Below are 16,916 nucleotides of genomic sequence, written 5' to 3'. Positions count from 1 at the left end.
TTCAGATGTGTCAACATGACTTCTGAGGTGAAAGGGCGAAGTGCTGTGTTACATCAGCCATCTGACTGGAGTCTTATTTGCTTCAGAGGAATCCCTTCCTCCAGGAAGCCATCAAGCCCTAAAACCTGCAGGTGTTTTTGTATTTAATTTGAATGAGAATGTCCCTGACAGGATCTGGTATTTAAACACTTGGTCCCAAGTTGGTGACAGTCTGGGGAGATTTATGTGGTATAGTTGGTTTTGACATTATAGTCTCATCCTCTGTCTATTTCATGCTTGTAGCTAAAGATGCGATCACTTGGCTTCCTGCTCCAGCCATCACACCTACTACTTGTGACCATGCTGAGCTCCATTCCGCTGTAAGCCCCCAAACCTCTTCCATACACGGACGTGGTCATAGTCCTGCCTGGTAACAGCAAAAGCTAAGTAACAAACAGAGGTGGGCAGAGAGTGGGTGGTCGCCTCACATTTACACCACATGCTACTTTTTGAGGGCCGTGGAAGACTTGGGAAGTCTATAAGAAAACAGTGGCTGAATGCTCTCAGCAGCACTTGTAAGCTGTTCTAACAGAAGCCTGGAAACCTGCAGCGCTATGAGCAGTGCGGACTATGAAGGCCAGCGTGAGAGGTAAGAAGGGGTCAGTCCTAGCAGCCCAACTAGAAGCCAGTCATGTGATATTTTTTTGGTCAAGAATTTGGTTGCTTTCTGTCCAAATCTTGAGAACTTGCCTGAGGCTACATTTAAAAGTAATAGGTTAATTTATTTGTTGGAGATTATTATATGTCTGTTTTGTTTTTAGAGACAGGGTTTTTCTGTATAACCCTGGCTGTCCTGGAACTCACTATGTTAACCAGATTGACCTTTAATTCACAGAGATCCACCTGCCTCTGCCTCCTAAGTGCTGGTGGAAGAAATTTCAAAGCAACATAATAATGTGGTGTGGTTGTTATTGATAACACTACACAGTCTATAGCAAAAATGTACAAGCGGGTCAAATGCAAACCAACCAGAGAGAAAAGGCCACTGGCCAAGGCTGTTCTGGGAGAGAGGCTGGAATTGTTGAAGAGAGTAGGGCCCGTTCTGCACTGGAACAAAGGGAAGAATGTCCTCAGGACCAGATTCTACCCACCTAGGCCTCCAAATTCAGGCTCTTTAAACTGGCCCTAGAAAGCAATTACAAACATTGCTGTCACTGTGGCTGAGGTGGGGATGTGGGCACTGTCTTTCCCACTTTGGAGGACTCTGGGCAGTGTCATCTGTCTGGTGCTGGATATAAAGGCATGCATGCTGCAAAAGTAAAGGGGTGGAGAACTCCTCTTTTGCCATTTCAGACAGCTATCAAGCCAGACAGCACGTGGCAGATAGTCCCTGCATGAAGGCCCTGAGAAGCCACTGAATGAAGCTTAGATGGTGAAGTCTGGGTTGCAGTGGCGACCCTAGGATGGTGGACCTGGCAAGGAATATTTTTATAGAGCTGATGGAAGATACCAATCTATGTATGTGAGAAACACATTCCACTTTAGGTCACTAAAAAGAAAACCTTAACCAAAGCACACTGTAACAAAACTGCAAAACAGAGAGAAGCATGAGCAGCAGGTAGAAGTAAACCAACAACAACTTTCACATGGAGAGACAGAGCAGCTGGCCTGGGAGGCTCAGGAAAGTACAAGACAAATGTGCTAAAGAAAAATAAATTCCATTTTTGAAATCTTACAGAAAGAATGCCAAATAAAGACATTTTAATCAAATAAAACCTTAATATTTACCATATTATAAGCTAATTAAGATAATTAATATTTATCATTTTATAAGCTAAGCAGATAAATTTAAAAAAGATTTATTTTGTGATGGCTCAGTGGTTAAGAGCACTGGGTGGTCTTTCAGAGGACCAGGGTTCAATTCCCAGCACCCACACGGTGTCTCGCAACTGTCTATAGCTCTAATAACAGTGGATGCAATGTCATCTTCTGGCCTCTGTGGCCTCTGTTAGGCACTCACATAGACATATATGCAGACAAAATTCTCAAACATATACAAATTAGATAAAAAATAAAAAACATTTTTAAAAGTAGGGGCTAAGGACACAATTCAACAGGTGTACTTGCTGAGTACATCTGAGGCTCTGAGTTCAAGCCTTACCTAACACCAAAACCAGAGAGCTAATTAATATAACAATAGTGAATTTGTTGCTGTTAGCAGACATAATGCTTAATTTTCATTGTCAGTTTGATTGAGTTCTGATTATAAACTACGGAAACACCTATGGGTGCAGTTATACGTGTGCTTCCATGAAGGTTCGCATAAGGTCAGAACAACAGCCCTGGGTGGGCCGCGCTGAGGTCCTAGAGACAGCTGAGCAATGTTCATCCTCTCTGCTTTCTCACTGTGGACGCAATGCAAGCTTCTGGGAAGCCATGGCTTCCCCACCATGATGGACTGTACCTTCAAATTGGGACACATAATAAACCCTTCTTTCTTCCCATTGCCTTTGTTCAGTATTTTGTCACAGCAGCAAGAAAAGTAACTGATATAACAAACAGCATCTTTTAAAAATAAAAGCAGCTCACTATGCGCAAAGGACCTCGGAAGCAGACTGTGTCAGTGACCAAATGACTTTACTGTGAAGACTAAAAGCCCAGACACACATGGTGCTGTAGGTTGGAGGAGGGACAGGTAGCTGGCAAGGTGCTTCTGAATGGATACTAAAACCTGTGTGCAGGGGCCAGTGCTGTGATAGGTCATGCCTTTAATCCCAGCAGTTGGGAGGCAGGGGTAGGCAGATGTGAGCTTGAGGCTAGCCTGGTTTACATAGTGAGTTCCAGGACAGTCAAGGCTACTAAGACCTGTCTCAAAATACCACATTATTTGAAGTAGTCATACACACTTATTTTTATCAAAAAGAAAAAATAGTTGTGAGTAGTATATAATAAAATCCAAGTTTTCTAAGAAAAATGCAATCATAAATATTTGTGTGTAGTTACAAAGAGTTCAAAAGAATATACGTGTATATACATACATATGTATATATATATATACACATATATATACAGATATATACATATACATACATACATACAGACAGACAGACACACACACGTATGTAAACTATTTAGAAACTGCCTCCATAAGCTGAGATCACAGGGTACTTTTCCTATCCATAATTAACATATAAAATCTTGTAGTAAAAATCATGAAAAAATAAAAAATGTACACATTTAGATGCCCCTGGGAAATTGTTAACATAATGATGGCTTGCCCGTACTTTCTAGGGAAATGCTGCCATGTTTAGTCAAGGGCTGCACAGCACAGATGACTCTCATGACTGATAGAGAGCAAAAGCCTAACATCCAAGAGGGCGAGGGAGAGAGTCTTCGCTAACTATTCTGTTTGTTTGATTAAAGTAATAAATGCATCATTTAGCTGGTATGGTTTGCATGTGGTTTGTTCCAGAAGATGGACTCATATGTTGGGTCTTCAGTGTACTCTGTGTGTGTGCATGTGTTATGTGTGTGTGTGTGTGAAGTTATTAAAGTGGACACATGATTTTTCAAGACAAACTATTCTAACCCTACTTTTAAGGTGTCAGAGTAGCATTACATTATAACTACTTCCCCAGAGTTTCCTAGAGTTTGAGTTATTTTGACTTTAGCTTTTAAGAGACTTAAGGTATTTGAATATACAATTTAAAAAGCAATTCTCTCTCTCTCTTTCTCTCTTCCTTTTCTTTCATAAGAAAAATTCTTTTATTATCTAGTTTTAGCAATATGAAAAGTCACATAGCAGTGCAACATAGTCCAGGTTCTCAGACCAGATCAGCTAACATCAGCACTGATTCCATCACTGTGGAGGTGACTCTGGTTCTGGCTGCCCTTGCCCTCCTATTGACATGCACAGTAAGTTCCCTTCAGAGCTTCCTGTTGAGTACCCAGCTTCTCTCAGAGAAAGCAATACCGCCCACAGCTGTGCCCCCCCCCCCCCAGTGGCTCTGCTGCTAACGTTACAGCTTTTGGAGGATTTAGCCACAGGGCTCTAACTGCTATAAACACTGGCGTTATTCATACAAATGTGCAGAAGGAGGGACTTTCAGAGGGATTTCTTTACCTGTTTCCCCACCACAAACAGAATGGGTCATGAGCTGTAATGCAAACTCACAGCTTGACAAGTCAATAAAGAGCCAGGCCGTGCCTCCCAGCCCCTCGGAGCCTCCAAGGTTAGAGGCAAACACAATTTGGATATGTTCTGCACAGGAGGTTTAATGATCCTCATTATTCCGCTATTGTGTGCAAACACTATGAAACCAGTAATCTAAATTATCAGAGTCCAAATAACTGGCTACTAAAGAGCTCTCAGTTCAGAAGTCCCCTCACAATGGCTTACTTATTTACCTAACGGTGAATGGCCATTTCTAAATGGTGACATGATACCACAGGGAAAAGCACTGTAACCATGCCTATGGATGGAGTCTATGTGACCTGAACACAGAAATTAGTCAATGCAGAAATATCACGCTGAGGAAAAGACATGTTGCTTAAATCACAATCCACTTTACTTTTTTCTAAATATTTAATTTTAGATTTCAGACATACCATCTGCCACAAGAAACACATAATCACAAGTTAAATGAACCTCTTCTCACAACAAATGCGGAATATTCCTGAGATTTTACAATACCATGGCTATGAAGCCTCGCGGTTGGCTTGTGACATGAATATGTATGTCTATTCTTCCTATTTTTGCAATTTTCACTTTTATGGAAAGCCCCAGACACACCTGGCCCAAACGTGGTAGTCAGTCTGGTGTGCACACACTGGCAGATTTAAATACTATGAAAGTCACTTCCAGCAATCTCCAAGACCAGCTATGAGTGCTCCATCCTCCCCTGCCCCTCTTTGGCGAAAGCTGGCTGTGGTGTCTGCCTGCCTTATGCAGGAGCTCGTGGGCTGGCGGAACTTAGACCCAGTCCCCACGGAGGACTCCAGATGATGTTTTCTTGACCAGTAGCTTCAAAGACCTAAGTGAAAATTGCTCAAATGCTCAAAAGCTGGGGGGGGGAGGGGGGGGAGGGAGGAGAGGAAGGCCTGTTGCTTTAAACAGCTAAATTCCAGGACCATTTGTTGTGTGGGAATGGAAAACAAATACACCAAGCTTTCCATTTTTTCTAGCTTCAGTATCTAAGCAAATATTCCAAACTTGGGAGGAATTCTATTTTAGAGTATCAGTACTTAAAATGCCAAACAGTGAGACAGCCATTTCCATATTTCATGTTGATCAAATACCCAAAGACAATTATGAGAATCAGTTTTATGTTGATTCTTCAAATCAATCATTATTCCTTATTCTTCTTGATCCTCACAGCTCAAAATTTAACATTCGTATAATTATAAGACAACGATAAATGGATTTAATTCCTTGAGCTCATGGCTTGCCTCCTGAATATTTACATCGTCTCATAAAATGCGTATTTTATCTTGTCATAGCCCAAGTACACATCAAGTAGCAAACATTTTATCTTTTAATGCAGGCATGACCTATTTGAAAAATGAAACAAATTGCATGAAGTAATTAGAGAAAAACATCACCATTAGAGAATCTTATTTCCAAGGGAAAGGCCCAAATGATTATACTTCTATTGTCAAATGTTCAAAATCTGTAAAATACCCTAAAAGGGCACCAACATTCAGATAAGTAATGAATAACGAACATTTCATCAGACATGCAAAAAGATCTAGCAGAGCGATACCAGACTAAGGAAAGCAAAATGACGAGTTCTCAATAAGCCATGGAATCGGGAAGAAGCAAACACTCTCTAATGTCATAGTTCCAACTTTGGAGTCAGGTAAATAATCTCTATAATTAAGAAAATTATTTTTTTTTAAGACAGGACCTCACTATGTAGCTCTGGCTGGCCTAAAACTTGGTATGTATACTGTAAGAACCCACTTGCCTCTGTCACTCAAGTGCAGGGACTATAGGTGTGTGCCACCACACTTGGCTCAGAAAATGAACTTTCACAGCTGCCTCAGAATGGAAAATAATCAGAAATGAACAGATGCTCAAGTATGTCAATTATGATGAGATAATGAACATCACTTCAGGAGACTAGGATGCTGGTGTATTGTTCACACATCCATAGAAAAACGTAAGAATATGTATTGGGTGAGCCAACTCCTGACTAACTGTAGGCCATGTAGCTTCAGAGGCCCCCAAAGTAATACATTGCTACTGTTCCTGGATACCCAGTGGAACTCCAGTAAGACTCTGCTGCCAAAGACAGGTGCTTTGGATGCAGGACACTGGGACACCGAGAAACCAAGCTGGAACTGAGCAGGAGGCTTATAGCTACAAAGTTTCCTGCTGACCAGTGTCATAATGCAGGAAGATGCTAACGCAGGCCATTAGTGGACAAGGGTCATTAACAATCATACCCAGTTGTACACCCTCTATGCTACAATACTGTACTGCCTGGCAAGATATACTCATGGATACAATGGTAGCATAAAATATTCTGAGGGTAACCAACTGCTTCCTGATTGGATTTGAGGCCCATGGAGTGGGATATATGCTTGTCTAAAGCCTATAGCTTGGGAGGTCACAAGCCCTACACAGGGGAATCTACTACTGATGTTTTAACCAATGGACATACAGTTTAACTGTCTTCTGAACACTCATGTTTATACTCATAGATTAGTGTAACTCTCAGTCTTGGTCAGAAAAGCCTCTTTCAGCAGTGGGCAATGGCACAGCAAGATTCATAAGTGGCTAAAGTGCTAAGAATAGTTAATGCTTTATGTCTGACTCCAGACAGGACATCTAGGGAGCATCATAGGAGAGGAACAGGAAGACTCTAGGAACTGAATGGCAGAGAGCCATATGGTAGGACATTGTCTTCTGGACACAGTGTGGCTGAACACACAGCAGTGTGACTGCCTGCATGAAGCCTGCTCACCCCTGCCTCCCTAAACTCCCCTAAAGAAGGAAAAAGGGAAGCGTGACTATTGGGAAGAAGGTGGGTATCTTAGAGTTCTATCGCCATGAAGAGACAGGATGTCCAAAGCATTTAACTGGGGGGGCTTGCTTATAGTTTCAGAGGGTTAGTCCATTATCATCATTGTGAGGGCATGGGGGAGAATGGTGGCACTCATCGTATTGAAGCAGTAGCTGAGAGCTACATCTTGATCCTTGGGTGTGTGTGTGTGGGGGGGGGAGAAACAGAGAGAGAGAGAGAGAGAGAGAGAGAGAGAGAGAGAGAGAGAGAGAGAGAGAGAGACAGAGACAGAGACAGAGACAGAGACAGAGACAGAGACACACAGAGAGACACCAGGCCTGGTATGGGCTTTTTAAACTTCAAAGTCCACCCCAGTGACATGCTTCTTCCAAAAAGACCATATGCACTCCAACAAGGCCACAGCTTCCAATCTTTCAAATAGTTCCACTCCCTTCAAACGTGAGGCCATGGGCGCCACTGATTCATAGCACAGTGGGCAAGTGTGAGAAGACGGATGATAGACAGTGACAGGGTGGGGGTGAGTGTGACCACAGTGCATCCATAGTGCCCTAGAGACAAATTCAATATTATACAACCAACAGATAGAATACACTGATGAAATCTTAACCCCTCCAATCAAAAAGAGCAACAAGGAAGATTAAGGTAATCTTATTATTTTCTAACTTTAGATATGTATTTAGTATTTATGCATGCATTAGGAGGTAGGACTATGCCGTGGTGCACAGGTGGAGATCAGAAGTCAACTTTCAGGAGTTGGTTCTCTCTTTCTACCATGAGAGTTCCTAGGAGTGAATCAGGTCATTAGGCCCAAGATGGCAACCACTTTTATCCACTGAGTCATCTCACCAGCCACTGCAAGTGTTTGAGTGGCTTCCTTAATCTAGCTAAATAATAATTTTATTTGTAAGTTAGAGTAAATTGATTTTATTTGAAACATTTTTTAAAATTATAATCCTTAACTTCATTTGGTAGTCTTGTCAGTAGTAATAATGGTATTGTCATATGCAGATCATCTTGTAGAGTTCTTATGGAACAGAACAAATGGCACTTGTCTTGGCACTCAAGCCTGCTAATATAAAAGGTACAGAATACATTTAGAGACATCAGAGTAATGCTAAATCTGATAAGTTTAGTGTGTGTGTGTGTTTATGTGCACATGCGTGTTGTATGCATGTTTGCAGGTGTGTGGAGTCAAGAGGTTGAGGACAAGTTTCTTCCATAACTGCTTCTTGACCTTTTTGAGACGGGGTTTCCCACTGAACCTGGGCCCAGAATTTGCCTGGACTGGATGGCTATCAAGTTCCAGAAACTCTATCATTTCTCCCAACTCTACCTTTCCAGACCTAGGATTATAGTTGTGGGCCACCATGCCCAGCCTTTTACAAGTGTGCTGGGGATCTGAACTCAGCCCTCACATCTGTATGTACACTAAGCTATTCTACCCACTGTGCTATCTCCCCTGCCTGGTTTTCTTTCCTTTACAAATACACCTATTTTCTAGATCTGTCCCTTGTGAAGGCCTACAAATCATGACACTCTAGCAGCAATGAGCACCTCCATAGTCTGATTCCTATTCCACGGATACAATCAATGTTCTCTGAGGGAATGGTTAATTTGAGGTCTGTGGAAATGGCCAGTAACACATAGGAAATATGTGAAAGATATTCAACACTAAGGAGGTTGTATTGAATCTAACAGACAATGTGACAGAATTACCACTGGACAAGACAGGATAATTTGAAAATGAACATTATTAAAGAGGAAGGAACGGAGACAGAAACAGGTGGGGGTGGGGTGGGGCGGGGCGGGCAGAGACAGACCAAACCCAACCATCATTACTAGTGCAATTCTGGATCAGCTCCACCAACTCCTTCCTCTGAAGACAGCAACAGGAGGAATTCAGTCAGCATTTCTCATCCCTTTCCTGTTTGATTTATGCTTCAAAATAACCAAATAAAAGTACACTTTCACTAAAGGGTTTCAGTTAATAAATACTAAAGAGATGGTCAGATTTTTAAAAATCCAGCATTTCACAAGGTCTAATGAGAAGACTGATTTAATATTGTTTAAGGGTATGAAGCTCACCATGTGACTTCTGCTTGAGACAGTCAGACAATACCAGAGTTGGAGAGACAGCTCAGCAGTGAAGACTTATTGTTCTTCCAAGGACCAGAGTTGGGTTCCCAAGTTGCTCACAACTACCTGGGATTCCAGTTCCAGGGAATCCCACACCCGTAGCCTCTTCAAGCACTAGCATTAGTGCACATATACCCACATGTGAATACATAGTACTCCTACATATAATAGAAAATAATAAAAATGAATCGGGTTAAGAGTACTTGCTGCTTTTCCAGCACAGAAGTTCAATTGTTAGCACCCATGTGTGGTAGTTCACAACCGCCAACCAGTAACACGAGCTCTTGAGGGATCCTGAGTCCTCTTTTGGTCCCAGCAAGCAAATCACCTCTGCCCCCATCCCCTGTGTGAACTGAGGCCACACTGTAAGAAAAAGGGAAAAACTTTGTCCCAGAACCCATGTTGCAATGTAAGGATCCACTTTATAAACTCCTGAGGTGGGTGTGGAAAAGGCGAAGAAACAAGTCATTCCATGTATCCAAACTCTATGCAAGTATATGAGTCTACCACAGGATAGACAGGAAGCATATAATGCAAATGATGTAACAGGAGGTCTAAATGTTACTATCCCTAGGCATCTATTGTTTTATAAAGACCTGAACTGTGAGCAGGCTGATCTTTAGAGAGAATTATAATCAGATAGTAGTGGAAAGGTTACCATGATACAGCTAAATTATCTCTGCCTGTCACAGGTTAAAGAACATTTAAATTCTGGAAGTTTACATCAGCTTTTTTTTCAGATAACAAATCTTAAGTACCTTCCTATATTCATTCAATTAGTGATGTTGGGCCTTGATAAAGCTGTGGAGAGAGAGACTTTGCAACTATCATTCAAATCATATCTAAAAAGGTGGTCATAAATATTTTAAAACCTAAGTGAACTAATAAGACCTAGACCCATTAAGGATAAGATCTTTTACAACAAATTAAATAAAACAATTTATTGAAGTCTGGACTCCAGATAAGCTAGATTTACTGGTTGACCTTTTATTCATTTAAGGAACAAAATTAGCTCTAATTGCATTAGAATGGAATTCAGTAAATTTTCCTCAGTCTTCTAATGTGGCATCCCTGTAAGGACTGCTGGAATTGTTTACAAGCAAGATGGAAATGCTTTGATTGTAATCTTTCCACTTGTTTTACTGGGTCATAAAAGCATTTCCCCAGACCCAAAGCTGGTTGTTCTGACAGCAGACTAGTTTTTCTCTTAAATATATGTACTACAGTTTTGGTGTTTGTGAGCAAACTACAATGCTCCAGAGGAAGAAATTAAATTTAGACTTCATCATAATCCTAGGTTGGTGAAAAGAAGAGTAATGTAATACATGAAAACCAGAGCTTTCTGGAAAAACAAAAAGCAAAAAACCAAAAACTTAGAAAACAGTTGACGATCCAAATAAAAAGCCATCTAACTGCCTGTTTGTGACAAGGGGGCTGACACAACTGCAGTGCACAGAGAAGACAAGACCTCACAGGCTTCAGCGGCCAGGAAAGCCTCCAGGAACAATGTTTAGCATTAAGAAGAGGTCCTGAACAGACATAGCAGATGTGCAGCTTGGTCTTCATGTGGGTCCTGAACAACTAGAGCGGGGGCTATCCCAAAAGTTGTTGTCTGTCCATGGGCTATGTTCTTCTAGCTGGGCTGCCTTGACTGGCCTCTATGGGAGAGGAAGTACCTAGCCTCAAAGCAACTTGAAGTGCCAGGGTGGGGGGATACCTAGAAATGGGGGCCATGGGCACAGAGGAGGAGATGAGGGGAGGTGGAGGGAAGGATTGTGGGAGGGGGTGACTGGGAGGGGGTGTGAGTGAAATGTAAAGTGAGTAAGTAAAAAAAAAAAACTAAATTAAGAGAAAGAAAGAGGTCATTTTAATGTTGCTGACACTGTCTTTTAAAACATTTAAACTGCATTTACAGAATCTAAATATGGTTAGTCTTAGGACTTTGTTTTGTCACTGTTTCTGTTAGTTATCTTAAAGCCTGGAAGCACCTAGGGAATGTTTTAGTTTCCATAAGAATTTCACTAGGGCAGGGCAAAAGAAAGCTACCTCAATTAAAAATCAAAACCAAACAGTTTTGTTTCTGTTTTTTTTTTTTTTTTGCAAAAGGGGGAAATATTGAAATCAGAAAATCAAGAGTCCTTCCCTGCCCGAAGGGCCATGCTGTGTACTCCTGAACTTTGGTGCTAAAGGCTTCTCACTCCCATCCTGCCTGCCTTTCTCTAATGACACAAAAGGCTTCTGTTCCTCTTGCCTGCCCTTGTCCCATATTCTGGTGAGAAACCACCTTCCTTCTGCAGTTGCCCTCTGCCCACTGCTGACAGGGTTTTGCTACATAGCACAGGGTGGCCTCAAACTTGCAGTAATCCTCCTGCCTCACCCATCTAGTGCAGGGAATTACAAGCATGTCTGCCATGCATACTGTCCCTAGCTACATTTGAAAACAGATGTTTATGTTCCTTGAAAGTATTGTTAAATGGTTATTTCTGATTTCCTATGGTTACTCTAATTTTTTTGTCAAAAGTTTGGCAACACAGAGACAAGTGTCTAAACCTATTTTATGTTTTAAAATATCAAGGTTTCTGTTTTTTTGATAAGTTTCAGCTCTAATTTCCACAGTATATGGAACTAACTGAGAAATGGCAACTATTACAAATCCACACTTGAGCAAATCTGTAGCAACCCCAGGATGGCCTAAGCAAGAGTGTACCGAAGTTTCAGTGCCTGTGTCAGGAGCCGGCTGGAGAAGGGAGAAACCCTCAGGAGTGGAGAAACCCACCAGTCGCTACTGGAAATCAAAAGTATCAGCAGAATGAAACTGCCAGTAATAAAGCCCTCAGTATTCAAACCCAACCAGAAAACTGGGTGAAGCCTGTGAAACAGAAGACACTGTGCAACACATACATCCTCTCAGAGGGAACCGTGTTCTCACTGAGACATTGCTGATAGGCTCATCACTGTACAGGCAGTGGAGGAAGGGAGGAGGAGAGGAGGGAGGCTTGTAAATTCCCCACCATGAGCCTCTCTGTGGGGGAAGTATAGCCAAACAGATGGAAAAAGGCAGATACTCAAAGCTGGGGTACACGGATGGCCACAGTCCCAGTTCAGGACCAGCCTGGGCTACTTGGAGAGATCTTATGTGGGGGCAGAGTGGGAGGTGTAAGATACTTCCTCCTCTGCATCTGTGATAGCACAGCGCTAAGAAGGGCATTTGAAAAATGTGAGGGAGAATGGTTATTCTCCAACAGTAGTCACCCTCAAAGCGTGCACACCTTTATATTACATTTTTATTAGTACTTTACAATAACAATATGAAAAACTATCTTTTTCTATGAGGCATAACTGAATTTTGAATTATATAAATATTCAGACGTTTAAACTTAGAAAGCCTGTGGGCACTATTCTGTCATGTTTTTTTTTTTTTTTTTTTGGTTTTTCGAGACAGGGTTTCTCTGTGTAGCCCTGGCTGTCCTGGAACTCACTCTGTAGACCAGGCTGGCCTCGAACTCAGAAATCCGCCTGCCTCTGCCTCCCAAGTGCTGGGATTAAAGGCGTGCGCCACCACTGCCCAGCTTCTGTTATGTTTCTTGACAATTGCTTTTTTTTTTTGTTTTGTTTTGTTTTGTTTTGTTTTTGTTTTGAGACAAGGTCTCACTTTATAGTCCTGACCTGTCTGAATTTGCTATGAAGACCAGACTACCAACAAATTTATAGAAATCCACCTGCTGTTCCCTCCCAAACTGCTGGGATTAAAGGTGTGCACCATCATACATAGCTTCTTCTTCTATGTCCCTAGCAAACTGTGTCATGTTCTTTTGCTCTGTGTTCCTCAGGAGAGGACTAGAATGATGTCATCAGTCAGCTATCCCTTCTAAAGTTGCCCAAAGTAAAGCAGGCCAGCAAACAGTAAGGTCAAGGTGACAACCGCAGGACAGTTGTACTGTCCCTGAGTACCATGCATTCCTTGTCACACCTGCTGGAGAAAAACCCCAGGATCCGGACCAGCAGAGCTCTAGGCTCCTGGGCAAGCTGAAAGCCCAGCATGATCGGGAGCCGAGACACTTCAGCAGTGGCCCTGAATGCGTGGCAGCTGAGACTATAGTCTTAGGGTCTGTTTCCTCTTCAGTGTGGACTGGAGGGAACTCTGGGTGTGAGTCTTTGAGTTTTAACACTGTCAGGAAGGGTACTGGTGTCCTAGAACCCTCTAAAGACAGCTTTGAGGGACAGGAGACTAAGGAAAAGAACCTGCTGCTGCCTTGCTATGGGAGCACTGACAGAACAGAGGGCCCTCTCTAACCACAAAGCACTTTTGTGGCTCAAGGGCAGAAGACCTAAGTTTTTCAAGACTTAGAAACTAAACATTGTCTTAAAGATCTTCCGACGAACAGGGTATAATTTGAACCTTGTAAAGATTTTTTCTTTCTCTTATAATTTCAAAAGACTTGTTCCTTCAGCAATAAATAACCCTCCCCCACACACAAAGACACGAGGAATACACTTGTTTTTGAATATCCATCTGCTCATTAATTTCACCTTAAAAGAGTATTAGCTCTCCCGCAGGTGTATAGACAATAAGTGAACACATATTGATGCAACTCTAGCAGGCCTCCAGGTGTATAGACAATAAGTGAACACCCACTGATGTGACTCTAGCTGGCCCTTAGGTTGTATAGACAATAAGTGAACACCCACTGATGTGACTCTAGCTGGCCCCTAGGCATATAGACAATGAGTGAACACACACTGATGTGACTCTAGCTGGCCCCTAGGCATATAGACCATGAGTGAACACACACTGATGTGACTCTAGCTGGCCCCTAGACATATAGACAATGAGTGAACACACACTGATGTGACTCTAGCTGGCCCCTAGGCATATAGACAATGAGTGAACACACACTGATGTGACTCTAGCTGGCCCCTAGGCGTATAGACAATGAGTGAACACACACTGATGTGACTCTAGCTGGCCCCTAGGTGTACAGACAATGAGTGAACACACACTGATGTGACTCTAGCTGGCCCCTAGGTGTACAGACAATGAGTGAACACACACTGATGTGACTCTAGCTGGACCCTAGGTGTACAGACAATGAGTGAACACACACTGATAGGTCTCCGTACTTTCCCATCACTTAGCCATGGAACAAGGTATGTTCAGGGAAGCTCCTCATGTGCCACCATAAAAGAGGGTTCCAATTTGAATGCTACCCACTACTCTCGTGCCATAACACTTTATAATTTTTAATTAAACATTTTATGTATATGGGTACATGGGTGCAGGCCCTCTGGACCTGGAGCTCCAGGTGACTGCGAGTCACCTGATGTTCATGTGAAGAACTGAACTCTAGTCCTCGGCTGGAGCAGCAAATGCTCTTAATTGCGGAACCAACCCTATAGCTCCACAGAAGATTCTTTTAAGTTTTTCAGTCATTTAAAACCAGAAAAACCATTCTTAGCTTACAGGTCATACAAAAGCAAGCAGTAGGCTGAATATGGCTCATCGGCTGCAGTCTACTAAGCCCTAACTTAGACCTTCCCATCCCCCAAAAGTGTTTACTGAATTTCTATTTATATGAAATTCTATTTGACTTGAACACCTTCCTCCCTCTGATTTTAATTTGGCATGCAATGTGTTATGAGTAATGTTTTTGTCCAGTACACTTCCTTCTCCGCCTGCTTTGGTGGAATAATTAACTGTTGATGTAACACCGCAGGCAGTTCTTTTCTAGGCACCCACAAGTTACACGTTCTGTCACACTACTTCCGAGGGTCAGCTGTCTAGAATCCAGGCTATCCTAACTCCCAGGGTAACAGGATCCAGTCCTTGCATCTTCCTATCTCTTAGGAATATGAATGATTTATTGAAAGGTGAAAACAGAACAAACAGCCAACAGAATCACCATCAGGTGCTTCAGGGCAGAGAGATGAATGTAACCAGCAATGCCTTTTTAAATCTTAATTCTCTAAAGGGAAGAAGCCACGCTCCTGTGTGGGAGTTAAGACTGAATATTGATGAGCTATGGAGAAAATAGGAACTAAATATGAATTGGTAAAGTATCTTTTGAATGATGAACAAGAGCATTTCCCTTAGAGAATTGAGAGCGTGTACAGAATTTCCAAGGAGAAGGGGTTTCCCAGAGCTTGTGCATGCTAGGAAAGTGCTACCGCTGAGCTGGAACCTGGCTCAGTCTGATCTTCCTAAGTAAGCTCAAGCAGAATTCAAGTAGTGTTGAAGATCTTCTGTTTGTCAGCAGTAAGACCCCACCTGCCAACCAGGTCAGTGCTAGCACAGAAGAGAATGATGTGGAACTCAGTCAGAGAATGTACAGGGAGACTGGAACCACCAGGACTCTGTCCTTCAGCTCTTTCTTTCTTGAGCATAGACTTTTTGAAAGATGATGTTGGCCTCTATCTTGCCCCATCATAACCCTGAAGGACTTTACTGAGGGACATTTAGCTTCGAGAGAGCAGCATATAGAATACACATGCTCTACAGTGAAGCAAACTGATAACTGTGGTCTGTAAACCCTGTCAAAGGCCCAGGTCTGGTGAGGTCACAGGCCCTGGGTGGTGGTGGGGGTCTTCTACTGTTGTTTTACTAAAGGGATGTTGTCAAAGGCCTTGCAAATATCTGTGTTTATACCCATGAGTTAGTACTGCTCTGTCAGGTCTCAGAAACGAATGGCTAATGAAGGTGCCTAGTAACTTATTAAAGCAGAGGTTGGCCAGCTGTCCCAGCATCTTCCACAGTACCTGTGGCTCTTCCCAGCATTCTTCATCTAGCCCCTTACCCTGGATCTCTCCCTCCCAGGGGCCAGGCTTCTGCTTCACTTCCTTCAGCCTGATACCTATATAACTCAGCTATGTTGGCTAAGCCACTCCCCTGGTCTCTTGGCCAGGAGTAGCCTCTCTTGCTCAGGGCCTTGTTTAGTCTGGCAGCCATGCTCAGTATGGACTCTTCCTTCTGTCCGCTTTCTCCATTATATCTACAATAAAAGTCTTCCCCGTACTTTAGGAGTAGGCATGTCCTCCTCCTTTTATTTCATTTCTTCATCCACTCTCAACCTTGGTCAGAGAAGCTTCTTCCTATAGTGGGCAGCAGTCAGTGAAGAGACTTATAACTCTTCCAAGTGCCGAGAACTGACTGAGCCCTAAGAGAGCCACTGACATCACATGCATCCCTCCCCACCAAGGCTTACGGAGCACTGTGGAAGAAGTGGAGAGAGGATATGATGTGGGCTATGAAAGACTCTCCTCTGGGTGTGACACGCTGCTGCACTCACTCAAGAGCTCAGAGCATTCCTGCCAGCATTCCAGAACAGAAGAGGAGGGGCTCACTAGGCTCCACCCAAAGCTGAGGAGCTACTGTCAGCTGACTTGTGGGGTAGGGGAGTCACTTTTCTTTGTGGTAAAGGCAGTAGGTGGGCTGTTTTTGCTCCTGTGGATGGCCCCAAGCCCATGCACAGGAAAGCAGCCATACCTAGGCTGTGGGTTACTCAAAGGAACAGAACAAAAGGATGAGGACAGGAAGGAGGGAGGCAGGGCTGGCCTCTGAGGAAGTGCGATGGGACTGGGTTGCATATAATCAAATTATATTGCATATGTGTATGAAACTGTCAAAGAAGAAATAAAAATAGTACATGAAAATTTCAATAAAAAAAGCAAAACTTCTGGTTTTGTCTTGTTTTGGTTCTGGAGACAGGGCCTTGCTATTGTAGACCAGGCTGGCCTTGAATTCTTGACTATGCTGCTTCATTTTCCCAAGTGCTTGAG

At 42.8% G+C, this 16,916-nt stretch overlaps 1 protein-coding gene across 3 annotated transcripts in view; it reads right to left on the bottom strand.

Moving 5' to 3' along the window:
* Taf3 (TATA-box binding protein associated factor 3) overlaps nt 1-16,916 on the bottom strand; it is a 140,614-nt gene that overhangs the window by 7,223 nt on the left and 116,475 nt on the right. The gene's annotated exons all lie outside the window — the stretch shown is intronic.

The sequence above is a fragment of the Arvicanthis niloticus genome, chromosome 8, assembly GCF_011762505.2.
Source record: "Arvicanthis niloticus isolate mArvNil1 chromosome 8, mArvNil1.pat.X, whole genome shotgun sequence".
Lineage (NCBI taxonomy): Eukaryota > Metazoa > Chordata > Mammalia > Rodentia > Muridae > Arvicanthis > Arvicanthis niloticus.
Note: the sequence above shows the minus strand (reverse complement) of the source record. Positions and strands in the feature narration are given on the sequence as shown.